This window comes from Aquila chrysaetos, chromosome 2 (assembly GCF_900496995.4).
Source record: "Aquila chrysaetos chrysaetos chromosome 2, bAquChr1.4, whole genome shotgun sequence".
Taxonomy (NCBI): Eukaryota; Metazoa; Chordata; class Aves; order Accipitriformes; family Accipitridae; genus Aquila; species Aquila chrysaetos.
In genome coordinates, this window is record NC_044005.1 from 55,506,395 (window position 1) to 55,534,373 (window position 27,979).

At 38.2% G+C, this 27,979-nt stretch overlaps 1 protein-coding gene across 2 annotated transcripts in view; it reads left to right on the top strand.

Moving 5' to 3' along the window:
- Nucleotides 1-27,979, top strand: part of MAN1A1 (mannosidase alpha class 1A member 1) — a 152,174-nt gene that overhangs the window by 91,145 nt on the left and 33,050 nt on the right. The gene's annotated exons all lie outside the window — the stretch shown is intronic.

Below are 27,979 nucleotides of genomic sequence, written 5' to 3' on the forward strand. Positions count from 1 at the left end.
CTAAGAAAAGATTTTAGTATATAACAGAACGCTTCTCTCTGAGTTCTGGGACTGCTTCCAAAACATCATAATCAAAGCATTTAAGAGTGTATTCCTTTATAGTTTGTAAAGGAATCTTAATGCATTGGGAAAGTTTGAAAATATAAGGACGAAAGGATCCAAACACATAAATTCAGTAATTGGATAGTTTAATTCCCCCACTTACACTATCAGAAATGCCTGAAATGTGATTGTTGCATTATTTTGCAAAATATTCCTAAGCATCAAATTGTTTGTGTGATATTATGTTCTTTAACAGAATTAGTTGTTCATGCTTTTACTTGTCCTAGTGACTCAACAAGCACTTTGTTGCAGAGAGTCAATCAGGAAGGCTAATTTAAATTTTCTGGTTTGCACTATTAACTCTAGTGTCTAAACTAAATTAAAAAAAAAAAAAGACTACGGAGTTAAATAAAGCTTGTTCTTAAATTTGACTGTCTCTGGCAAAAATAAACCTGTTTTTTAAAGGGGTTTTAAAGAGGAAAAACCTGCATTGTCTGCACAGTTTGTCATGCAGAAGTTGTGTTTAGATGGAATCTTTAATTTTATCCCTTCTGTCTAACGTGGGCATAGTTTTAGAGGAAGAAATCAAAACTACCTAAGAAAAAAGTGCTAAAAGTAGTCTAGTTTGCACACTCAATAAAGGCTTTGTGGTTTTGGCAAATGCTCCACTGATGTAATAAATTAAAGTGGTAATAATAACAAAAAGGATTTGAATATTGAGTTAAACACAGAGATTTCCCCTGTAGCAAAACAGACCAATTGAAACCAGACTTCTTCCTTCAGGTGTTTGGATCACAGTGTGGATTTATTTGTATTAGCACTGGATGCAAAGAGATAAATCCTAGCTGAACTTTACCTACGTAAAAATTATTTGTCTGGTGTTAAACATACGTTTTGGCATAGAATGATTTGCATTCTAGAGATACTGATCTCTTTCCATTGACTGAAGAAGACCTTAGGCAAGTAATTGAAAGAACTAACTTTTTGAGGTGAGGAAATTAATTCCATCCTAATTTATATGTAACTAGTGACAAGGACAATTTCAGCAAAGGGCACATTTTTTTCAGCACTGCCATTTCAGGTGCTGGTTAACCCACTGGTTCATTGCATGATTCATAAACAAGTTTACATTTCTGGAGTCAGTACTGGATGCAAAATAAACATGTAAATAGTTTTGTGTTTGGGGCATTTTGATAGCACCGTGCTATATGTCGTCTGATTAGCAAGTTCATTGTTTTAGAACGTGTTAGAACACCACAGTAAGCAAATTGCTTGCCATGTCTTTGCCTCATCCGAAATGAGTAGCCAGTTCTGCATTGCATGACTAGTGCTTTATATTCAATAAGAATCAAATGAACTATTATAATCTTATATTTCATTAAAAAAAAAACAAACAGCTTTCCTTTTTTCACTTTGAGTTTCCATAAATAATTCTTCCATGGTCACACATAAAAATAAAAAAATTGGTCTGAGAGTGTTATTAAAATTTAGATTTTCTGATTGTAGCTATCAGTGCATGTCAGTGCGGTTTTCAGAGTAGATACTTCTGACCTGTGGTGGTGGTGTCTGATTTGCCATTGAGCAATGCAAAAAATCTCATCATAAAAATATCAGAAAAATTCCATGAGGTAGCTCAAGGAACATATCTGTTTGGCAGGGGAAAAACAAAGAACCAAGAAAAATACTATTTTGATTATAGCCCATAATGTTAAGCTGTATTATTCAAATAGCAGCTTCAAGTCAATATTATAACGCTGAATTTGTTTGGGAGGCTGCCCTCTGACAATAACACAGGAAGGATTTGGGACCTATTATTGCTACTGTAAAATATCTTTCTGAGTTCAAGTGCTTTCTTTATAGCCAAAGGAAAGAGATTCTAGTCCCAAACTCTAAGTGTAAACACTAACTCTTTCCCCACAGTTTATTAGTGCACTGCAAAATGAGTATAAATACTTACAAGTTCATAATTATCACACTACTTATCTGTTTAAAACCCTATATGAGTATTAGTAACGTGATTCCTCAGCATAAAATGTATGATTGCAAACAGTTTCCAGATCTCTGTATTGCTAACAATAGGTAATGTTCTTTTATAAAACAAAACAGACCTTGTGCCAGACAGTCCCACAGAAGCCAGCTGGTTGCAGGAAGGTCTTGGTCTTCACTTCATGGGGTTGCCCCCCACCCACAGCAGACATTCTCTTCGGGGTATCAAAACCTTCCCCAGCTATCATAAATTTTTGTCTTGACGGCTTAAAAAAAAAAGGGAAATGGCTTTTTTTTGTGTGTTATTTATACAGAAGATATGAAAGTCTTCTGCACTGGAAAGGGGGAGGGTTTTGAGTCGGCATAAGCAGGTTGCACTGTTTTGTGTTTTGCCCTAGATAAATCGGGAGTAGGAAGTTCACCCCGGTCACCTATGGCATGTACCAATAAATGACGTGTACCAACCAGGTACTTCAGATTTTATAGTAGTCTGGTTGTCAATTAACCAGGCTCTGGTGAAACGCAGTGACATGGGGTGGCTGGTGACAAGCGTGGGAAAGTTGCATCAGATCCTCGGTTTGCTTCCTGATAGTTAAAAACTGCTTTTGCTCCCCAAAGAAATCTGCCTGCACGATTTTGAAATTGCATTTGTTGAAAATAGGATTTTATAAATTTGTATATAGATGCTGGTGTTGCTTGTGTTCTTGCGTTAGCTGGATAACTGCTGGTATCTCCTTGATACTGGCAGATAATTGTGAGTTATCGCGCTGCCTAGAAGCAAGGGAGCCCTTGAGTCTCTCTGGTAGTGCTGAGTTGCCAAATACATTTGAGAGTTGGAGTTGAACGTGAAGGTGCGCAGGATGAGGCTCAGTTCAGGATGAGACGCATTTCTATGTTTTACCAGGGCAGCAGGAACCAGCTCCCGTTACGGTTATCGGGGAGCCAGGCACTACGAAGAACCTTGAGGAGCAGTTGCCTTGCCCCGAAATAAATGCCTAGTGCCTGGCCAGCTGAGCTGCCCTTCCTCGACCTTCCTGACTGCGCTGGGAACTCCCACACCTGAATGTCGGCACGTTAATCTTTGCGCTGGTTAAAGATAATTTCCCTTTCGATTGCGTGTATCGTGTATGTCCTAATTTAAATCTGTGTCCAGTAAATGATAATCTTATAATAGGCAAAATGTGACTGTTGGAAGAGGCTTCCTACAGGGGGAAAGAAATCAATTTGTACAGACTTCATGTTCCATTAAATAAATAAAATGAGCACAAGCACTTCTCAGTCACTTCCACCAGAATTCATCTCACCTCAGGGAAACACTTAATCTAAAAATAATAGTTGCATTAGGATTGGTTCTCTTAAAAATTTTCTAAATGACAAATTGTGAAGACACAAATTAATCACTTTGTGTATTTGATACAATGCCTGTACATTTGCGGGATTTTGCCTGCAAAATCCATCGCTCCATAGTTCATTAGAGAACTCTTTAAATGGCCACGAGAAGGGGAGAGGGGGCATTTGCCAGATGTTTTGCTTGTGTATTTTAGCTCAAATTGCTTTAATACTTCTACCTGGATAAATTCTAAAATGGAGACTATCATTCTTAAAAACAGTAATTTCAAAATGGAAAGGTGGCTCTTTGGTTTTTTCCTGCTCTAGTTTAAGCATCTTTCTGATGTGGTGGATAATAAGGATTGAGATCTACCAAGCACTATACTTTGTCTAAATTGTAGGTGATAATATGCATAAGAGTATGATATCTGTTCAACGTTACAAGACTGGAGGAACAAGATTTTTACCTAGCATCAAGTGAGGGCTATTCTAGATTCTGAAATAAGCACTAGTTTAAATAGGTGACTAGTGTTTGTAGTTACTCTGTATTCTTGTTATCCTAAAATAATGCGTGTGAGGGAGAGTTGCTAACTACGTTTTTTCAGAAATCATTACTGAGAATACATTCTACTGTCCTCTTCACAGAAGACTACATTTTTTTTCTCACTAAAAAGACATTTTTCTCTAAGTACATTAACCTTTGAATATATCTTTCATTATAGATACGCACACACACATATATCCACATGTATGTGTGTGTGTGTCTCTGTGTGTGTGTGTATATATATATATAGGTAAAACTTTATTCATCATTATATGGTTTCTCATTGCTGCTGATATGAGAGGATCTCTCCTTAACCTCCTCCAAACTATAACCTCCCAGCTGGACAGCTGGAACCCGATCTGTAACTGATGCAGTTGCGATGCATCTTGTGTATCACAAATAACTGTTTCACTTATCTGAATTTTAAACTTTTCTTTATAGTACTTCATAATCCTATTAATACCACGAAACGTGATTTTTGTGTTTTTCGGTTTCATTATACAAATGCTGACGGGTGTTTTTTATGCCATTTCTATAAGCAAGTTTAGTTTTAAGCTGACTAGTCATAACTGTCTATGACATCTTTTCTTCTTCTGAAATTCATGGCATATCCATTTTCATGGATATATCAGATACTCTTTCAGTGCAGTTTTCCATTTAATCTTTTAGAGTGACCTTAAAATAACAAATCAGCATTAAATAGGTTCTCTTTTTCTCTAGAAGTCAGTCCGTAATAAGGAAATGCATGCAGATTCATTTTTAGCTTTAGATTTTAACAGAAACTGAAGTTTATTATTTGTTAATTGTTCAATTAGGTTTAGCATTTGGTGAGATTTGCAGAGTTTCCTTTCTTTTCAGGAATCGTAAAATGATGGAAGGGTTATTGCCTTCCTTGCTTGCATAATTGCTCATCATTGGTTGGATTTTCTCAGGTTTACGACCATACACCCAGCTGAAGAGAGAACACATCCTTGTTTTTAAACAGTAATCTCCGCACTAAATACAGATACCTGTAGTGCTGTACTTGTTATTTCAGTTATCTCGGTGTTAGTCAATGTAATGGCACCGGTTTGGGTTGGAAAACAGCTATGTTGTTTCTCGTAGTGTCTCTTCAGCATCCAGACCTTATTTGAATCCTTAATCTAAGTTGCAAGTTTTTATTGCGAGCTCCTGAGATCATCCAGTGCCTTTTAGTTCTATGTTTTCTGTAAATCAAGAATTATTGCAACCTGTCTTTGATCCTGCTCTAATTTATGTTTTCTAACCCTGCTACTCCTCTTCCATGCTTGCTGCCCTCTTCTAATCCATTTTTATTTTGGAGGAGAAACACACCAGTGATGATTTTCAGCTCCGATGGAAGTTTTTTCTCCTGAACTGTGGTTCTGCCCTTGCCCCCACATCTTCCATAAGAGGAATCTGAATCCCGGATGCATCGTGTTTTCCAGATCTATGGGTTACTTCTCCGAGTCTTTTTTCAGATGGTTCAGTTTCATAGCTTGCAAAAATTAATGTTCGGGAACTGGACTGGGTATTGTCCCATGTACGTTTTCTGAGACTTCTGGGCGGACTGTTTTATCATGTAATACACTGTTCCTTAGGGTCTTGAATATATTTAAGTACTTGAATATTCTGGAAGGTGTGATAATCAAGCTATTCTTAGGCATATTTTGGTATATCTTTGGGGGGGTGTATATATCTATACACACATATAAATGTTTTATATATATGTACATACATATATATAACATTTAGCAGTGTAAGCCAAATTGTGCTGCTGTAGGGAAGTTTGGGAGAAAGGATAAATAAAAAGATGGTTGTGCTTGGCTTTGCTGCTGAAGGCTATATATTCTTTAAAAATCCCTTTTCTTATCTCCAGTTTCTCTCAAATACAGAATTACTTGGTTTTTTTACCATTCCCTGGAAGACTCTAGAAATGTTTAAAAAAAACCAAAACAACACAAAACATTTTCAGCCTCCGTTTGCTATTGAATATTTGGTCTTCCCTTTCTGACACCTAAGCTGACCATGTGAAGACTGCTATTAGATCAGAATAAAAACTGTTACTGCTCTTTGGAAGCCATGATGTCATAATTCTCCTATTTCGACACTTGTTCTTATCTTTTACAAAGGAGGGGAAGCAAGGAGAGAAAAGAAATAATTTTTAAGCAGCAGTGAGGCTGGAGAAATAAAAGGTCTTTCAGGCATAAATGGAAAATGAAAAAGGTGCATTGATTTTACTCAGTTCTCCTTTCCTCACAGGAGAACCCTTGAATAATCATTTCCATCTCATAAAAACACCTTTTGATACTAATACAGATATGGACACAGGAAAATGGATGCTGCTTGAATGCTGCATTAATTATCTTTGCAGTATTTATAACTGGATGCTCTTGATCAGACCTCTGATGAACTTTAGTCTGTGTCTGTATAAAGTTGTTTTCCCTTACTAGTTCTTAAAATTTCTTGCAATTTGTGCTCTCTGAAGGCCAGACAGGTTCTGGAGCACTTTTAATGGTTTCTAGTGTCAAAGTCAGCTGATGAAGACATTTAAAAAGTCTCAGCAGTGAAGTCTTTCAACAAGGCAACTACAAGTAAAACCTCTTTTCTAGTTCAAAATATGTTGAAATACTATCCACTTCGGAATTTTGTCATTAAGAAGATTCTTTAAAAATTCATTTTTTAGCTTATGTAGTTTTTCCACTAACTATATTAAGTCAAATTACAATTTATAATTTATTTGCCTTATTACAACACTTCATTAAAATGTCAGAAGATACAGTTTCTAGGCAGGGTATTACACCAAGAACTATGCATGCAGTGCTTTTCGCATATGGAAATAGCTACAGCAGTTCTGTTCTGCAGCGTGAATTAACAAAGATTGATTGCAATCTGTTTTTATTAACTCAAGGAAGAAAAGCAGTGTAGTGATATTAAGAAAATTAATTATAATTTTCTAATCTGGTAATTAATGTGCAGCTGGGCATGAGTGCAGTTAGTGCAATTCAGTAATTTGGCAGTCCTGACAAATTATCATCATCTGTTTTAAGGTAGACAACTGTTCTTTAATCTTTGCTCAAATGTTTATAATCTTTTCCATTTCAGAATGGTTTTAACAATTTAGATGTTAGATATGCCCTTCTACTATAATAATGTAAACTGAAGTTCAATTGTATCTTTCAGGACTGAAGTTCAGTTGTATTTTTCAGCACCCTCTTTCATTCTTTCCCGGTGTTGTACTGAAGTTTCTTACGAAGCAGTTGGATGAAACAGTGATTACTGGTAATTGACCTGCATATGTTGAATAATCTTAAAATGCTACTGAGAATTTAATGTACCCTGTAAATTGAGATGCTTCCAATTAAATAGAGTTCTTAGGATAATCACTTTCAAAACTAATCAAGTAATATAACGGTGTTAGTAAAACTCTTATTGACTTAATTGTGACAAATTAATAAACCTAACCAATGCAATTACTGTAATGGTCGTATTAGTTTGCATTTTTCATAACCTGTCCATAAATGTTTTTCAGAAACACAAAGGGAAAATAGAAATTACCTAGGTGTATTGAATTAGCATGACAAGGTGACTCGAGTGGGGGAGTGTTTGTGCCCTTCTTCCCTTCTTTATGAGGCGTGAAGGTTATTGTGGATCACCTCATGCTCAGTGCCTCTCGTCTATTAGGAAATCAAATGCCACTGAACAAAAATTAGAACTAGGATCCTAGCAGTGGAATTGATAAGAGAAAATGCTCTTAAGCAGTCTGGCTGGTTTTGCTGCTCTCGTGCTTGATCTCCTAAAATACACTGGTGTGAACAAATTATTGTAATCTTGTCAATAAGGTTTATCTTTAGTATTATTCTTAACAATTGAAGGGGGAAAAGCACAAAGCATCTATGTAGATCAGACTCTGAAAACTGTCCAAAACTATTCAGTATCCTTACACTGTCAGTGAACAGATAGTTAAAAAAACCCTGCTTTATTTACATAAGACTTTGGCCTGGGGTTGCTTGTCTTGTTTTAGGGCTTTTGTTGTTGTTGTTGAAGAGTTCATTAGGAATGTATTAGAGAAGGTGTTCTGGGAGACCAAAAGCCAGGAGTTTTCAGCCCAGTGAGCGTGTCGTTTTGGTTGTTTTGTGACACAATTTCAACAGCAAAAAAGATGGACAGCCTTTGCCAGAACAGCTTCTTGCCTAGCGTTTAAGAGGTTCTCCAGGAATTTAGCAGGCGTAGGTTTGAACCTCCTCAGCTGGAGGAGAATGGAATCGAGGTCTTTCACTTCTTGGACTTGTGCTTTAGCTCCCTTGGTTATTGCTTCCTTTAAAAGAAACCATTAGCTATAGAATTTAAATCAGTCTGATCTCACTGATAGGTGGATGGTGGGTATGTTATGCCTTAAGGGCTTGTGAATAATTAAGATCAAGGAATCAATGTGGATGTCTTCGTTAGTAGGTTAGTTCAGCTCAGGAGCGAGCTTCTGAAGTGTTTCTCCCAGTCTTCCCCACTTGCTGTGCTGTGGTTTATGGTTAAACACGAAAGTGCCTAAAAGCGTGTATTTGCTCGGCACCTTTGACCTACTTGTTCTCGGGACACGTGGGGATCACAAGCCCGGTCTTAGATACCGAAAGTAAAGCCAAGCCTTTTATGTCTTTTGTTTGATCCAGCTCAAGCTGAGCAGAGAGCCAGCCAAATCAAAGATTTTAAGCAGAAATTAAAACATTTGATTATTCCATAATGACAATATAATATATAAGGGATTGGCGGGGAAAGGGAGTTACTGAGGCTCTAATCAAATAAAAGCCTTGGAATTATATAAAGGAGTTACTAGGAAATTCTGTTGTTTTACTGGTAAAGAGTAAGATTCAGGCAGATCTCATATTGGGTTTGCTTTATGCATAACTCCTGGAGACACAAAAAAATCCTGAAACAAAAAACCCAAAACACCTCACAAGGACCTCAGACACAAGGAATAGAACTTGAAAATTGCCTGAGGTTTGTTGGTTGTGACATTAATGACTGTGAATACTGCATGGTGGTGGTCACCATCTTTTGCCATCTTCTAATTTGTGTTTCATAGCCAGTGTCATATCAGTGGTTTTAGGATTCTGAAATATTCCATATTGTTCTGCATAGTAAAAATTTTTCATTGAATAAATTAGCTTGTATTTCAAAACAAAAAATGGGCAGCAGTGCAGTTTATTGCATTAGTTGTATTAAACAATTCATTTTGGAACAAATCAAATGACTAAAGAACATAGCAAAATTGGATTTTTTTTCTGTTTAGACACATGGCTGTGAACAATTTATATTTTCATTATTTTTGTCTGCTTCAAACCATTTTTTCAGTATCTTAAGGTTTTGTATTGTTTTATTTTCAAAATTGCTAAGTGTCGTCTTTGCACTCACCAACATAACACAATTTTCATGAGCATTCACAGTAATAAAGCTCAGTTTGCAGATGGCAAAATAAGAACAGTTACATGAAATGCAGCTGTTTGGAGAAGGAGATATTTTGAAGTGTCTTACGTATTCTTTGAAGTGTGGTGGATTAGGCACTCCAGTACTGTAAAACAGTTTGATTGTGCTGTAATTTTCAGTTTTATCAGCTATACTTTTGTTGTGTGCTTTCATGTCCTACCAGATATTACGACTCATAAAGACTACACATCACAGAATTAGTTTGTAGATATGTAGGACAAAATATAACCCTAAGTGATACCCAGTGCTGTAATTCATTCAGCTGTGCTGACTGGGTAGTGAAGTCCAACAGATCCTCCAAAAGCAAATTCAGTCATATATATGAATACTTTAAGGCTTTTTATAGCTATCTGTGGGTTTTCCTCATAGTATGAAAAGGTGTGGAATGTTAACTGCAAAACTTCAATCTTTCTGTCCAGTTTTGATAGATAGCTTGGCTCCTAATGGTTTGTTGGTTGTTTTTTTGTTGTTTTTTTTTTTAAAGAAAAACTTTTAACTTTTTGCTTTATAATCTTCTGGTTGCTGATGAGTTGCATGAACATATAACTTTGAAAGCTGATCCTCTGACATATCTTTGGGTTCATGCTATGATGGCTATTCATATTGAGAAAGAAACTGTAAAAGAAGATGCTGAATTCTTCCGTCGGGAGAAGTAAGCATTACGAAAGAATGTGTATCTGCTGAGATCATTCTGGATTTTCTCTATGCTATTTTGCAATGCATCATTGCTAAAAATCCTGTACGCGCTCAAACTAACTATATGGCATTATCATATCAACGTCACGGCTGGGTGAGTGTTTCAAGTGAGTGTGCCTCTTGCTACTGGAGCCTGCCGGTGTTTAGGGTGATAATTGGATGCTGTGTTGGCTGACTCTGCTGGGTTTTTTTTCTTAATATTGCCATATAATTTGGAATTACTGTAGTAGAGAGCTAATGCCTGGCTAGTCAACCAATGAGCAATACTCCCATGATCACGTTCTGCTCTGAGTGACCTTTAGCTCATTACAGGTGGACTTGTGTATGGGCAGAGAAGAGTAGGAGCTCGCAAGCACGTCTTTATGTTGCGGAAAACACACAACCTGACTTCTTAGTCCAGCGGGCTGATGTGGACTCTCTTCTAGGTGGATGGACCTAGCCAACATCCAAAATACGTGGTGTCCTCACTCTAATCTCACATTAAAAAATGGGTGACCTTGTGTTTACTCCTTTTTGATGAGCAGACCTTGCTCACTGTAGTACATCATAACCTAACCGAGTAGACCTGGCTTAGAGGATATGGTATAAATGAATGTCATTTTTAAAGACTTACCAGAATACCAGGTTTGCTCTATATTAAACAACCCGCTGCCCACCAACAAGCAGTAATAAAACCCTAGTGGTAAATGCCATAGACGCATGGATGTCGCTGTAGGAATCCAGATAGCAGAGGGTAAAGGCAAAATGTGACTTGTACAATGGTGGGGTAGTTTGAGAGCTATTGAGAAGGAAATAAAAAGAGGGTAGTGAGCCAGTTAAGCCGTTTGTTCCAGAAATTTGCCTTCATTGGTTTAAACTTCACGTTAAAATTACATTTTTATTGTTACAACACTGACACATCTTTACGAGGAAGTTAATAGGAGGGAACAATCTTTCAGCAAATTAAATGAAAGGCTACTATTTCCAGCTGACATCTGTGAAACTGCTGCTACATTCCTTGCAGTAGTGCTTAGAGAAATAAATGAGCAAGTATTCATTGTAATTGAGCTTTAATGGTATCCGTATGCTATATATCTTGTAACAGTGCTCATGTTGTGTGGTTTCTGTGTAGTATAAAAAAATTGAGTATTAGTCTGTCAAAGGCCCATTAATGTAAATGTCTTGATTCAACACTTAGCCTTGGTGAGGCTCGTGTGTTTTAAATACATCCCAGCAAATTGTGGTTGGTGCAGCAAATCTGACAGTCTTTCTGGTTGACCTTTCAGGTTGTCCATTTCATGTCATACAGCATACTTTCTAGATAATTAAATCTATTGGAGCAAAGAAGATTTTAAAAATGTATTATTTTGATTTTAATTCTTTTCAAATTAATGTTTTCTAACGGGCATTAGAATGTGCAGTCTTTCAGCAATGTTGTTTCACATCATGTCATGATATCCTACTGAGGCCATAAATAAACTGTTTTCTCTATCTTCTACCCAGAATTCATTTTGTAAATTAATTGAGTTTTGCTTAACTATGTTTTAGTCAGCATTGTTTTAATGGCTAATAGCTTTTGGACCTGTCTTTGAAGGCTTAAAACTCATTTTAGTATTCAACCTGTTGTATGGTTAAGGTTTACTAGCATCCAAGGTTTTCATGAGCGGTACAAGTTCACAAGCCTGCTTTTGAGTAACTAAATTTTGGACAGTGGTTCAAACTTGCTTCTTTTTCTCCACTTCATGAATCTAAACTGTCCAATTTTTGCATTATATAATGGTTCTTCTGAATGATGTACCACAGATGCTTTGATAAGGCATAGAAAATTAGAAGAGGACTCTTTATGGGCTTTACTTCCTTCCCTCCTCCTCCTATAATGCACAGGAATGGGATGCTGTAAAATTTTTATTACTATTTTTAAACAAGCTTAATTCATCAAGAATATATGATTTAGCTTTGTATTGCTTTATGAGATGGTTTTTAGGAGGTTTCAGAAATGAAATAATCACAGGAAATAAGGCAGAAGTCATGTCATCGACCCGTATGTTCCAATACTGAACACCTAAGCCGTGCCTAAGTTATCCCAGACAGATGTCTGTCTAGCCATTTCTTCAAGACCTGCAACATGGAGATTCCATGCTTTTCCAAGGAAGCCGATTCCAGTGCTTCTGTGTCTTCACTATTGTGAGGTTTTTGGGATGGGTGTTATTTTCTCTGTCTATCCTGGGACTTAAATACTTCAGTATTTCAGTGGAAGATTTATCCCCTTGTATGTGTTGGAAGAAGACTATTGCCGTGTCTAATCTATTATCTGTTAACAAGATAACTCCTTCTCCCCTCAGCCCTGGGGCAATGCTTTCTGTGTTCCTGATAATTCCTGTTACTCTTCTCCAAGCTTTCTAAACTTTGTCCCTGTCTTTCTTGAAATGTAGTTGGTGTCCAGTATTGGATGCAGGTCAAGGGAGGCCTTTCCATGAGCGAATAACATATGCCCTTCAGCACCCTCATTCCTCAGTTCACATCTAAGCCACGTCATACACCCCGCGACATGCCTTGTTTGCATTTCCACTTAGCAGCCTGCTCATTTCTAAACCCTCCTTCCCCACGCCTGCTTCTCCAAGCTTTTGGGGATGCTTCTGTAGCAAATTCTAATCCTAGGTAGTAGCTTCCTGAATTCTCCAGACCTCTTTTCCTTTTTTTGAGTTGGCAAAATACTTGTCTTCTCAGAGCAGCTCTGGTATACACTCTGCATCACTTATGTTTATTTCCCCTCACTCAAGCACAACAGAAAGAGAAAACAAATGTTGGACAAAACCATGGCATCACCATCACTTTTATGTATTTTTTTGTGTTAGTCTATACCATATAGTACTTGATCCTCTGATGTGGAAGACTTTATGTATTAGTATCTCTTGAGCCTTTTTGAAGTGAACAACCGGTTTATTCTTTCCTCTTTTTCTTTTATGATCCTTTGTAATTGTATAGCTTTTTGTGTGTGAGCCAGATTGGTTTGTCGTTAATCAGTCATGTATTGACTAAACACGTCTTAGATACTTTAGAGGATTAGAAGAGCTCGCCTTTTAGGGAGGAGAGGGAGCCTGGCCTTTTATATTCCATCCCTGCATTCACCCACGCATCACAGACAAGGCAGACTCTGGTTGCTGGCCCTTGAAGAAACCCTTCGGAAATCTGCCTGAAAGAGATGGGAGCGAGAACGGCGAGTCAGCTCCGCTTTTGTGTTCACTCTGATCATTTTGACTTGGGCCAGGGTGTTGCTCTCGTGCTCCCAAATTCGTAATATAATAAGAGTCAAGAAAAAGATCATTTTGATAGAGTAGACAGACTCTTATTTTAAGTGACTCATAAGAGACCTAAAAGTAGTTTATTTTGAAGGCTTTCGAGTTCAAAGTCTTTCTGGTGCCCAAAAGACAATTGTGCACCTTACCAAAAATACTTATTTTGACTGGCATTACTTTTCAAAAGTGTCAAAAAGACTAACCAATATGCCATATCTATCCAGTATACTCCATTCCTGACTAGGTCTTCATTTTAGTTGAAGACCAAGTATGGCACTTCTTACATGATGATCCTTGCAAGATACTCCGTGCTATACTATTCCAGTCTACAGCTGGAAATACAAAAAAGAAAAAAAAGGGGGGGGGGGGGAAGCTTAAAATACAGATTCTTGCACTAAAGCCATTAAAAGCAGTGAGAGATTACAAACAATATTTAAAACCTTTGACCAAATATTTTGCTGGAATTGGGATAGAAACCTGATTTTCATAAATGCTTTATAGAACTATAGCATCATTATTTTCATTGGTAATTTAAAAAAGAAAAATAGCAAGGTACGTCCCCTTGTGTACATTGTTTACTATGCAGAAGCTTTTTCAATGGGGTTAATGAAACAGTCTGTGCTGGTACAGGAACAAAAAGTACACATACTGTCTCCAGCAGGATTCCAGAAGTGTGGTTTTTTTCTGAGCCTTTGATTATTCTATCATTTTAAATAGTAATCCCTTCATGCTGATTTCACTTCATCCGTTATTATCTTATTTTCATTGTATTGATTAAAATCCCATTACTGTTAAGAAAAGCTTATTTGACTAGTTGATGCCAGCCCCTTCATTATCTGATAATCTGGTTTACAAAATCCTCTAAGGAATATCTTAAGTGTTGTCATGAGTATTAGTGCATGGATTGTGATTATTTTTTTAAGGAGTACTTTTAGAAGAAAAGTTTGGTACTTCTCATTTTTCTGCTCTGCCGAGGTAGCATAGGTCTTTCAGCCTTTTTCAACTCTATTGAATTATTTGGTAATTGAATGGAAAACCCCTTGCCTTCTCCAGGATATTCACTACTTCAAAGTATCATTGTATCATAATTTAAAACATGAATTACTGCAAAAAGATTATGGAACAAAATTACTTTTTCTTTAAAAATACAAGTCTTGCCTAATCTGAGTTCACAGAGTTTTCAAGGTAATGTTTGTCCCCACCCCCCCCCACCCCCCCGCCTCCTTCTTTTTATGATATAATCAGATTGTCCTGGATCATAATTTTTAGTGCATATCTGAGAATGAAGCTGTATTGTACTGTGCCTTGGCTTTCTGAGATAGTCAGCATCATTGGTTTCTTGTAAATAGCTCATGTATAAGATGAGCAGCAGCTGTGTAAAAGTATTTGTTGCTTGAAGTAATTGTAAGTAGATTAAAGGTGAAGTTCTGGATTTGGTGGAACGCAATTGAGTAACTGATAATATTCTACCACAGGAAAAGTGTAGTGGGGATATTTTCCTCAGGTGAAAATCAGGTGCGTATTAGATTACGTGGCGGGGGGGTTCCATCTGCCTGCTAGATGGTAAGAAATATTGGTATTTAATCATACCTTAGTTAATGAATTTGATCATATTTTAGCCATTGGTTGATTTTCCTTGATCCCACAAACAATGAGGGACTTGATTAATTGATAAATATGTGATCCAATGAAATCATATTTAATGTTTATGAAACCATATTACATTACGTTTGGAGCATAAGTATAACATTGAGAATCAGAAACTGGTAAATAATATAGTTATCTTCCACATGCCTAGTGATATACACGAAACTAATGTCATTTGAGAAAAATAGGAATAGTTCTTTATCATTAAATGACCGGTTTATACTGAATAATACATATCTTCTGTAAGTGTATAAAGTGAAGAAAAAGGAGTCTGTAAATTGCATGTAAGTGAGTACTTCTGTTCGTTAAAGTAATCGACTTTAATCTTGATTTTCAAATAGTTATGGGCATTGAAGGATAAAGCTGTGCATTTCCCATATGTGCTGGGAAAAGAAACCAGAACAGTCTGGTTTTACATTGTATTACTGATTTCCAGAAAGAGAACCAGTTCCCAAATCTGAATGGTGTTAGTGGAAAGGATTTATACGGTGATACTGGTGTTTCAGGCTGCAGGGATTCCCTGTATTCATGCTACCTATTGTCTCTGCAATAACTTTAATGACAGTTACAGCATTTTTAGGCTTGATCAGTGTCTGTTGAAGCCACCAGGAGTTTTTCTGTTGGCCGTAAGGATCAAGTCCTTAGTGACTGGCACTTGGGAAAAACAAATGTTTATCTGATCCCAGAACAAATGGGTTTATATGACACAGCTATGTGTGGGTAAAGAAGAATGAGAAGACTAAAGCAGACTGTAAAAAAGGGACACTTATACTTTTCTTAAAGCATTTGTCAAAACAGATTATGTCTTTAGCAACACTAGTCTAAAAAAGACTCCTTTGGATTTTTTTTATCTGGAAAACCTGTCTCTTTCAGTGAACCAGAATGCCATTTCAGTAGTGTTTCGTACAGCTGTCACAGCATCTGTGAAAGCAGATACTGAAGAGGGAGGTTTCCCTCGACAACAGTGGTGTCTCTGTATTGTACGTGTTTCGATTGATACACGTATCTGTAAATGCATATGCAAGTGTAATTTATGGCATTTGTAAGTTAACGTTATATCAGATGAGTATCACAGCTGCAAGTCTTGTGACAAGCTGTCCAATATCTGAAACCACTGTTGATCCAACAGCTGTATTAAAAGGAGAAATAATTGACTGTCAGTCAGAAAGCCTTTGGCGTAGGCTCCTTGCAATGAACGGTAGCTACAAAACTGCTTAAAACAGACCTTTGCAACTTGTCAGCCAATTATTTTTAATAACGGAGCCACGCAGTTAGTATAATGATTTTGATTCTCACTTCAAACACTTAATGGTACCACATGCAATATCAAGCACAATAAATGTGACTAAATGCTTTGAAAGCCTTTTTAACTTAAATGACTGTAAATCCACTTAAAATATTTTCTTGACATGAGAAACTAATAAAAGCTAATTGAGTTCAGAAAAGTAAAAGATTAAAAACAGTTTTTTAAAGTTACCATCTGGTGGTAAGGAATGAATATGATCTGGAGACACAAGAGTGATACACATATTTTTAAAATGACTGAGATTGAGATTAGGATGATCTAGAGTATTATAAAATTAGCTCTGGGAAGTGGGAAAGTGGGAATTAATGGCTGGGAATTTTCATACAGCCTGTCACTTGCCATCTGTTGCTTTGATGCTTTGAATCTTTACCTTCTCTGAAAAGTCCTCATCAGACTGAAAAACCAAATACTCAGATTTTGTCCTGTCCAGAAGATCAGTAGTGGCTTTCCTTGAAAAAAATGACTCCTGCCACTGTTTTCACAATATTTCAGTACACTGATATTCTTGATTGGGTTGTGAGTGTCCTTAACCTGAACTGGAGGTGACTGCTGTTGCAGGATCTCTGTCATAGGAATGCATCTTGCTGCTTCCCACTTGAGGCTGTGTGGAGAGAACTTAAAGATCTTAAGTGACTGGCAGCAGAGGGAAGAATATCTGGTAACATAGAAGTCAATTGGGAGAGCGAGAGGAGAGTTGTGGGTCCACAAAGAAAGAGCAGCAGCAAAAAACCCAACACATCTAGAAGAAAAAAGCGATGGGGAAGTTCTAGGTTCTAGGACCAATTCTCCACACTGTTTCTATGTTACCTAGTCACCTGCAAATGGAAGCTGCTCAACACTCATCTTCATAACAAATTATTTTACAAAGGAAATTAATAACGTTTATTTGCAATTGGACAATGCAATTGATACGACACAAGAATAATTTAGCAAAGCTTGAATATCAGTTATTAGTAAAGGAATTCTGATGTGGGATAGAAACTCACTGAGGTCAGAAGTTAATGAACTAATCGGGGTAGATTGGGGATTTATAGAAAATCCTCAGCAGAAAAAAAAGATAGCCTAAAAGGTGAATGTTGGAAAAGTGATAAAAAACTGGGAGTCTTATAGAGACATGTACTGACCAAAGTAGTTCAAGACTGCAGATTGCCATGGCTATGGTGGTTTAAGGCAGCAGGCACTCTTATTTAGTGTGAAATGTAAAGTTCTGAAATAAGTTTTAGACTTAAACAAAGTTAGTTTGTCTTTCAGGATTAAAAGGCATGGCAGAGAGGAAGAGAACATACGTAAATGGTGTTTCCCATGGACTTTTCCAAAATTCTTATTTTTCTTCCCAGTGAATCTGTTAAGAAGGTGTTTTCCATGGGCTTCTGAGAACCAGGAGTTTCTGCAGTTTTTCTTGGTTTGGGCTTTTTGGGTTTTGGGTGGGGGTTTTTTTTTTGTTTGGTTTGTTTTGTTTTTTGGAGGTAGAGGGGCTTGTTGTTTGGTTGGATTTGGTTCTGGGAGTTTTTTTTAGACTGTCACTAACACCGAGTTATACCAGTTGCTACTGTAGGGAATTTATTCTAATACCTCCTTCTACACTCTAACTTATTATTGCATGGATGGCAGAACTGTAGACTTCCATTCATGACTTTTCATTTCCTGTTATTTTCCCTTTTCTTCAGGGACCTGATTAAAAGTAGTCTATGCTGGTACTTATTATCTCTAGCCTTGCTCTGTTGTGTTGTATTCCCTCTTGCTTTTTTAGCCCTTGGAATTGATTAATTAAACCTTTAGTACATAAAGTAATAGGAAACATGAATTGTTTAGTTTATTCATTAGTGTGTTGTGGGAGACATGTAGGTCTGTGCTGTGCTCAGATAACTTTTATCAGAAATGATTACGGTCACAAGTATAGTTTTAGTATGGTTTTAGATGAAGACACTAAAAAATGCCTTTAAATGCTTGACATGTCTCATAGCGACATTTCAAATTATGTACTGCTTGACTACTAATTGTCTCGCCCTTTCTCACACTCCTCCATGTGGGTGCGTACACGTGAGCTTACGCCTCTGTTGGTTTGCCGCAGGGTGCCGGGTCCACAAGCTTTGATGCCCCTTTCGAGCACCAGTAACGTGAGAAGTGTCACAGGGCAGACAGCCATAAGGAAAGGATTGTATGAACCCTGCCAGTAAAGTCCTAAAGAAATTCAGTCTTTTTCCACAGAGAAATGCTATAGGAATTTGATGTAAACAAAGCAGCCCAACAGTCTGAATGGACTGGTAAGAATGAGATACTCTGATTATTTTAAGCATCAATAGACATAGTATTGCTAGATCCCGATGTTCAAAAACAGCGTATCAGATCACAAAAGGAGTATCCGATGGTGTCTGGTGGGTTTTGGAGCCCATGGAGGAGGTGTTTTTATTTTTATTCTCAGCAGCTGTCAGACTTCAACGCGTACAGTAGAGCATGATCTTCCCACGGGCAATTTCACTGGCCTTTGCTTATTCTCTGCTGCTCTCCAGAGGCAGATGAGATTGTCTCCTCTTCGTCTTGGTTCTCTCTGGCATTTTGGTCTCCACCTGCGTCTCTGCTCCTCCTGCTCCCTCTGCCGCTGTTCCCATTCACTTCAGTGTCCACTCCCTTCAGTATTTCCCCAGGAGCCGTCATTAGACCAAATCCCGAGCAAGTAAGTTTCACCACAGAGAGACTGGTCCTGTTGCCATGAGAGTAAGTTTGATGGTGGTATTGATCGGTGTCTTTTTTTTTACTGAGCAAAGAGTACTTAGTGGGGTTTCATGGACTACGAGTTGGACACGGAGCAGGAATAACTAACTCTCTTGCCTCCCCTGTGTGTTCGTACGCACACTTCTGCAACACCTCCTCCACCACTGACTTGATCCCTCTGGGAGTTGGCAGGGACCTGTCCTGACAGAGGCCACAGCACAGGTTGATACTGGAAATTTTGTCCTTCATGCACCTTCTTCTCGCTTTCTGCTTTTACATTAGCAGTGTCTTCGGCCTCTGTTGCTGTTCTGTCCAGTTTCAAGAGAAATTGCCTGTCAGTGGCCTTGAGGAAGATCAGCCCACCCGATAGCGTTCCATGATTGTTGAACATTTTAACCTTTTGCCTTGCAAGTGCAGTAAGGAAGTAGTGACCGTTCTAGGACAGCTTTAAAGGTCGCTGAGTAGGTTTCCTTACAAAGGTGAAGGGCAAAAATGTTGGGAAGAGGATAACTTTTGTTCTTGAAAAATTTAACCATTGGCAGTGCAACTGATGTGCCTAGGTACTATAGGGTCTCTAAAACAACTGTTAATCTTCAAGAACCACAAAACTATTCTGACTGGTCCTGTCTTCCTAAAATTGTCAAGGGGAGCGAAGAGACTGTTTCTTCTTCTTCTGCCCTTTTACAGACAGACATTTCTGTAATGTTTGGATTGGAAAGTGTGCTGCGTGCATTGCCTTTGAGGGACCTGATGAAGCTCCTGCAGAAAAGCAGGGGTCTTGTTTTAAGATCTGTTTCATATTAGCATCTTTTTGCAGCTGTGCTGGTATTTTCTCACGTGATAAATGGGTCAGCCACGGTAATCTGACTTCCTACTCTCATTTCCAGCTAGATGATGATGTGCATGTACCTCCAGTACAAATGGATGCGTCTCCTGTACTGGCAGAACTGAAGTGGGCAGGAGATCAGCCTATATTAATGCTGACACTGCATATGACTAGGCAAATAGACAAAATTAATGTTCTCAAACTAATGGCTCTTGAGGCTATAGCTCTTCATTATCTCACTTGTTACAGTGAAAAAAAAACCATTCGTGTTCTGTCTGACATTACAACATAGAAATTTTTTTATTCCCCGTTGTACTGTAAAATTGAGTAACCACTTTTGTTGTTAGTCTTCATCCTGCAGTTGCTGATGGTACTAATTTACTGTCTGCCTTCTCCTGCTAAGTCAGCATCCCTAGAAATCACCTCACCAGGTAATAGCTGGTATCAGTCAGTCTTCAGAGGGCAGCTCAGCTGAGCAGGGAGCTCTCAGCTGGGCAATGATTAGCCAAGGGCAGCAGCTACACGTTTGTTGTCACCCCGAAAAACTACCCAGCTGTTAGCATTTGCCTGAATGATGCTCCTAACAGATGAATAAAACAGACATCAAAAACTACCACGTAGGCTAGCTAGCGGATTTAAGTTTCTTCTTCTGCTGTCTCCAGCTGCTGAGACATTGTGTGGAAGATGGTTAACCAGATTATAATCATTTTTCTTTCTCGGGAAAGGGATACTGTGGAAAAGTCGGAACTCCAGCAGAGCCTGTCTGTCTTGGTTGATGCTGTCTGGGGGGAGATAGGGACCTCGTAGGCCTGCACAAAGTTAATTGCCATTTATTGGAAGTTGGGCAGGAAGGTGTTTCACCCTTGCTACTGGGGCTAGAAAAGCACAGGTACGGTGCCAGCCTTTTCACGGGTCCCCCAATTTGATTTTGCCAACAAGGTGCTGTCCTGGCAGCTCCCGCCATTAGACTTGGGTGGAAGGGTACCAGTGGTGTCCGCAGACATGGGGTTTCTGGGTTCCTGTCTGTCTTCTGTCAAATAGGGGTACAGATGGTTTGCCAGGTATGGGGAAAACAAAACCACATTAAATATCTTTTGAAGTGTTAACAAATAAATCATCGATTTCAGTGCTTGTGAAGACAGGCCCTTACGCCAGAATCCCATATGTTTTACTCTTAGGGGTGGGGGGTGAAGGAAATTTAAAAAAAAAAAAAAAATATCTTTTGAGCATGTAATTTATCAAATACAGTAGTTGAAACTTTAGCAAGCATTGCCTGTGTGCTCCATGGTTGGGGTTTTTTTTGTTTGTTTTAAAAAGTATGAACCTCTAATAAAATAATTTCATTCTTCATCACAGCTTCTTTATAAATTAAATCATAAACCATAGCGGATTAGCAGTGTTAGTTAGCTGCAATATGAAAAGGAGGAAGATGCAGCACAGGTGTTTGAAGGGAGCTATCAACAGCAGATCACCCTTTATCTTTCCCAGTGTGGTCTATGGTATTGGATTTAGCTTCTCTCTTAGCAAGTTGTTAGGAAGGGATGTGTGTCTATGCTTTCTGGGAAGAAGCCACTCTTCATTTATTTTTGTGACACATCGATAAATGGTTCCATTCAGGGCAAAATAAAAAAATCATTCTTATGAAAGTGTTTTCAGATGTGGCAATCCTAAATAATGCATGAAACATTAGATATTCTATGAAAATGACCTCTGAGTATCATCTGTTTGGCTGCCGTAGTGACTCCTTTAGCTAGGGGATCACAGAATGCAACTATAGTATCCATGAAATATTTTTTTCCCGTTAGTTACTTATTTTTATGTTGGGGTGTGTGCCACAAAGTATATTTAGAACATATTAATTGTTTGGGTTTGAGTTCATTCATTTGCCTAGGAAATGCTGAAAGCAATTAAGTTTTATTTAGCATTTTGGCATATTTTGTGCCATCTATGGCTCTATAGCAACTTAATCACTTAAATATATTTTGTTTTAAATGAGAAGTAGATACTGAGTATGTAAATGAAAACCTGACCCTTTACTGACCCCTCTTCATTGATTCTTAGGAGACTTGCTTGACTTAATGAAATTAAAATATATTAATGAAAGACTGGTAGTGGCAGAGAAGAAATAGACTGAAGGCTTTTGCAACGTACAAACACTTTATTAGAAATGCAGTGACTGGCCATTATGTAGTTATACTGACTTTCTATAAAAGGAAGACATTTGTTTAAAAAAAGTCATCCATAGAAATAATGACCAATTCTGCCAAAATGGAGTGTGCCCTTGGAGATTTTTCTCACTGGATTGAAATATGGCAGAGAAAATAATAATAAGTTGACATGTATTACCTGTATGAGAGAAATTTTGGACATAATGCATTGTGTTAACTTGTCTATTTTACTAATTCATTATATGTGGCACACTTTGTATGGCTTTGCCTGGCTAGGTAAAGATTCATGGACTTTGAGGTATCCTTTTCATGTCACAGTACTGCAGAAAGGTTTTCTGTGTTTATTTTTGTAGTTTAATCTGCCAAAAGTTATCTTGCAATGTTTTATAAAAATGTCGTGCAAATGTGGCCAGTATAAAAAAGGACCATTAAAAATAAATTGTGAGCTAGTAAAAACCTTATTTTATAATTAAAGATATAAAGATAAATATTATAATATAATATTACAAAGTGTTTATCTCCAGTCCTACTTTTTGTTATATATATTAGCCTGTAGAGAGTTAAAAAATCTATCTGACACCTGTGAAGCTAATTGAAGTCTCGGGGAGATCTGGGCACCCGGCAAGGGGTAACTGTAGGTGAGACTGGTCTCCCTGGGTTTACTCTGTAAAGGGACAGACTCCATCTTTAGCTTAATCTCGTCTGTGAAGTGATTTAATTCTGTTACCTCCCTGCACTGACGATCAGGGGAGCCCCGAAGAGATTCGGTTCTGTGAATACCCTTGCCGGAGTCGCACTGCTCTCCCGTTTCCCCATCTCTGCTGCCAGGCAGACCTGCAGCTGGTACGCGGTGTCCGTCCGCTGAATTACAGTCTGGGCTATAAGCCGTGCAGCCGAATCGCGTGTGGCCGCAATCTTAAGGCTGAAACGAGGGAAAGCGATCATATTATGCTTTCAAAATTGTCTGAGGGCCGCAGGCTTCCTCTGGGGGGAAAAGCAGGGGATGATGTTTTCCTTCACAAAAAAGCTAATAATTTTACTTTATTTCTATTTCTAAGGCACGTACGCTTGGGGGTTGAGACTCGGGGAGAAGCATGAAGCGTGTCCTGGGGAACCGGGAGGGAGAAGAAGGAGGAAAAAAAGCTGCAGGAAAGTTTGTGTGGCCTTTGCATCACCCTTCCCCTTTTCCTTGACCCCCATTTGGGAAGGTCCCTCTCCCCGGTGGGTGTCGGAGGGGTGGCTGGTGGCACGGAGCGAGGCAAGTGAGCCAGGGGCTGTGAGTTCCAATTGAAACAGGATTTTAAGCCCGACCAATTCCAGCCGTAAGCTGTATTCTCCGGGCAGATCCCCTTGTCCCCTCAGCGCTCCTGGAAGTAGCAGGCACAACCTGCGCGCTCCAACTGGCGTCTCACGGCTCTGGTGAATTTAAACGGACCCTTCGTAGTGCCGTGTTCTCACTTCTCTGCCGTAGCGTTTTGCATTTTCGCCCACCTTCCTAGCTGGAGTAGCTTTTTTTCAAAAAAGATCAGCATTAGTAAAGTCCAAAGGGGCTATAGGGAGTTATTTTCATATAGAATCCTAAAACCTTTTGCAACAGCAGCTCTTGGACACTTCACATCGTTGCTGCTGGATCTCTTTTATTTTGGCCTTTCACCTTTTTTACTGGCTAAGTCTGCAGGAGGATACCGACTATTAGGTTGTGGTGCTTTTGCATTTTGTATTAAATATTGAAATTCTGAAGTCTTGCTCTGCATCCAGCTTGTGGAGTTGTCCTGGCATCCTCCAGGAAAGGTTGGGGGATAATAAACAAACTGTCTGCAGAGACTGAAGCAGTTCTGCTCAGTGATGGCAAGAATTTTGATTTGATAAGTGTTCTGACCCTTTGAAGTATTTGTGCAGTGTCCCTGAGGATTTGCTGTTCCTTTCAGTTGAAAATTAGCTGCTGCTTTATATATATTGGGGACGTAATATAATTTTTTAATAACCTCGTAAATATTGTTGTGCTTCTGAATTTCAGTAATTAAAAAAAAAAACCCAAACTTTAAATATTTATATATCCTCTGTGGTTCCCTCCCCTGGTACGTTCTGTACGTTTTAGAAGAGATACTGATCTCATACTTTCTGTTCCTTTGTACAGAAGGACCAGCAGTGGTCTACTGGAAAAATACTGACTTGAGTTACCAGCAGCCCAGCTCAATCAGGCTCATATTTCCTGAGAATGAATGACAGTAGAATTACAAACACTGTATTTCAGATTCTGGGGCACTCGGTATTCATTAGCAAAGTTTATAAAATAAATGGGAAATATTGTAAAACAGTGATGGTCCTGCTTTTAATATGCTTTTCTGATCCAGATCCTTCCTTCAAATTTCAGTTAATTACATAATACTAGTTGTAACACTGGTTATAATAATATAGAAATAAGTTCTAAAGTTCTATTAATATTTTACAGAATTTTTAATGGGTTTTAAGTAGTATAAACAATATGATTTTAGACACAATGATTTGAGATACGTTAAAATAGTGCCCTGTAAACTGAAATTATTTTAGTACTGGTCTGGAACTTGAAACAAATTTAAGTACTGTGGCTTCTTCCTTCCTTCCTGAAGGGTATAGAAGAAGTTTTGTTTCGGACTCTGATGTCAGTGCATGACTGACAGTACAGGTCGTAGTGACTATCGACATAGTAAAATTAAAAAATACAGTGGCAAAGTAAATTACAAAAAGCAAGCAAGATAAAGGAATGCAGCTAATAGAAAGGGTGAGTGTCGTACCTGGGCGCCCTTTGCTGTCCTCTACCAGTGGTGGTACGTATCTTTCCATCTCTTTCTGAAGAGTGCATTTGTCAGCTTACAAGGTATTTGGGACATTAAACCATTTTGGAAGAATAACTGAGTGAAAATAAGCTGCAAAAAGTTTTCAGTGTTTTACAGATTTTGCTCTGGTTGAGATGAGCGATCTGCACGTAAGTTTGTACAGCTCACAAACAGAGCCGTAAGCCAGCTTTTGAAAATCCCCCAAATGCCCTGATCATTCTTCAGGTTTAGATTGCTGCTGTAGTTTCTTGACCCGACTAATGGGTGCCCTTGGAAGAAAAACTGTAGGAATTTGCAACGTTATACACAGTTTTGCTAGAACTTGGAGTAGCAATAAAACCTTTCACCAGAGCCCCAGGCTTGCATCGCAAGACTTCAGGAAGAAAGCCCCTAACTTCATAACTGAAGAGTAAATAGCTACCCAGCGTTGACTTTATGGCTGAAGAGCAAATAGGTGGTTTTTTAACTTTGGAGAATTTTTTTGTCACCCTGATAATAGTATTGGTGAAGAGCTTGCAAAATGTCTGAGTTGGGAGTTCTGGATGCGTTGTCTGATGCATGGGCAGAAATCAGTATTTTACTATGCCTGGTTATTAAGATTTACTGAGCTATTACACTTAATTTATTGCATGTTATTTTCTAGGGCATCTAGTCATTTATAAATGTACTCATTGTTTATAATCCTTGACACAGAAGTCTTTTTCCATTTCACCATATTTCTTCATCTGTTCAGGTTCTCTCCTGCTTAAGGTCTGTCTGTTCTGTTTAAAAGCATACAATATTTAGGAAAATTGGGGGCGAGGCGGGGGAGAGCACCCTCTTCAGAGCCAAGAGACTGTTAAACAAGAGCCAAAGTCTACTTTCTCTGGTCAAAAAAGGTCAGAGAGTATGAAACATCTCTCATTCTGTATGCTGAAAGCTTTGCTGAGTATCTCCCAGGCTCTAGTAATGTCTCTAGCTGTGCACGCTGGACTATCACCTTAAAATAGAGTTAAATGGAACCAGAAGCAACACTGTGGCTGGTGCAGTTAGTATGAGGGAATATGGAAAACTTACCTGTTTCATTGCTCCCAAACATGAAATATATGAGAGAATATCAGACATCCATGGCTGAAGGTTGCATGAAAAAGTTAAGGCACTGAATTGCAATTCTTGGGTTCTATCACTTGTTGAAACGAGATTGTCACTTTTGGCTTAGAGCCCCCATCTGCGACTAAACCAACAGATACCCTCATTATTTTGCAGATTTGCCAGAAATATGTTGATGCCTTTTTTTTTTTCCTAACCAGCTGTCCCAACTGAAACAAAAAAAAGCTACATTAAATACTACAGAGATGCAACATAGATGTTTTTCTACTTTTCTCGCATTAAGACTAAAGAATGCAAGTTTATAGTTTTCAAACCATCTTAAGCAGGAAGAATTTTCCACTGATGGTAAAACGCATTGCTGCATGCAGAAAACCTCTTGATAGCTGTGCTTGAAAATTTTTCTCGTTAACAAAATGCAGTACATCAGAAAGTTGACAGGTTGTGTTGATATGAGCAGACGTTGTGGTGGAGTGCAAGCGGGAACTTTGTTATGTTTTCTGCTAAGTTTGGTTGATGCCTGGCTGCAGAAACAGCTCAATGTTTCCACTTTGAGATTTATTGAGAAATTTAATAGAAAAAAGGTGGGCTTTTGCCAGTTGCACCATAACTTGGGAACTTTTCAAAACCTTGAAATATTTCACTTTTTTTTTTTTTTTTTCCCTAGCGAGCTTTCTTTACCAGTAGTGTGTTATGTCATCTCTTTTAATGTGGGTGATTTGGAAACAAGCTAAAATATTTTCACCCAGAAATCAGCAGTTAGGCAGGACTTGGGCCAGTGTGTCCTAGAGATGGTGCCTGTTCTTGGGTGAATAATCAGTCTGCAGGTGTAAGCTCTTCGCTCTGTAGATAAGAGGTTTCCAGACATGTTGTCTGCAGTACTCACCTTGATCTTATTTTTCTGTAATACCTTACGCTTTTATGTCACCATTTGGAAAAATTCTGACCCACGGTAGATTGAAGTGCCGACAGCTTGTAAGCCAGGTGGGTTTTTCTCTTTGCTTTTGTTTTCATCAAATGTAAAAAGCACTCTAATCTTTGTAAGATTGCTCTTAAAATGAGATATTCGGATCCCATAAAACTTGCATTCTGTTTCTATCGTACAAACATCATATCAAAGTTTAATTGCGTGCATCTTTGCAGTACCCCGATTTCATTATGTCATTGATTTTTGTCTGCAGCTATGACGATTAGAAACATTTTTCTCCTTTGGAGTTTTGGGCAGTCATTTGCATCAGAGGACTTCCATGAGTCCCGGCCTCTTTATGGTCAGCCAGGGGAGCCGCATCTGTCCTCTTTCCTTTTGCTCCACCAAGTTCTCCCTCCACTCAGCACTCGCATAAGCTTAGTCACTCAGTGCTTTATGGTCTGGGGAAAAGAAAATCTATAGCATACCTATGGGGAGTATTTGACAGATGCTATGGTACTTCAGAAGTGGGACGATACAAATCCACCTATCAGTAGGTAATATTCTGGGTTTATTTTTGGTGGTATTTGAGTAAGTTCCAGTGGCGCCTTCAGCTCCAGGCCAGGCAGCTAAAGGTGTTGCACGGTTTAAAGCCGTGATATTTAATTAGAACATGAATGTGCTCTTTGTTTGGAGTCGTTACTCTGCTTTTAAAGTTTAATGACTTGTTTTTATTTTGTGTGTGTGACAGAAATCTCAAAATAATGTGTTAATATAGCTAGTGGGGAAATTCATTTAATGGAGCCTTAATTTCATTATATTGGTTAAACTTCAGTTATAAATACTTGACCTTTTGAAGAAGAAATTTTAATGCAACAGAGGACTTCCATCATGATGAACTAAAGATGGGGTTCCTTGGGGTTTTTGCTTTGTTTTTTCATAGTATGATTCACATTTTAGCTCAGGAAGAATACCCGATTTTTATGGTTGTGCAAGTGCTAACTGATGACTGTAGTGGCTGCTTATGTGTAAAAGTAAAATTTTTATTTTTATATGTGTGTGTGTGTTTAATGCTGTTTAAAACTTGAAAATAAGGAAGGCATTCCAGTACCTAATAAGTGTATTTATATCTAACATTCATGCTAATAATATGCTGGTCTAATA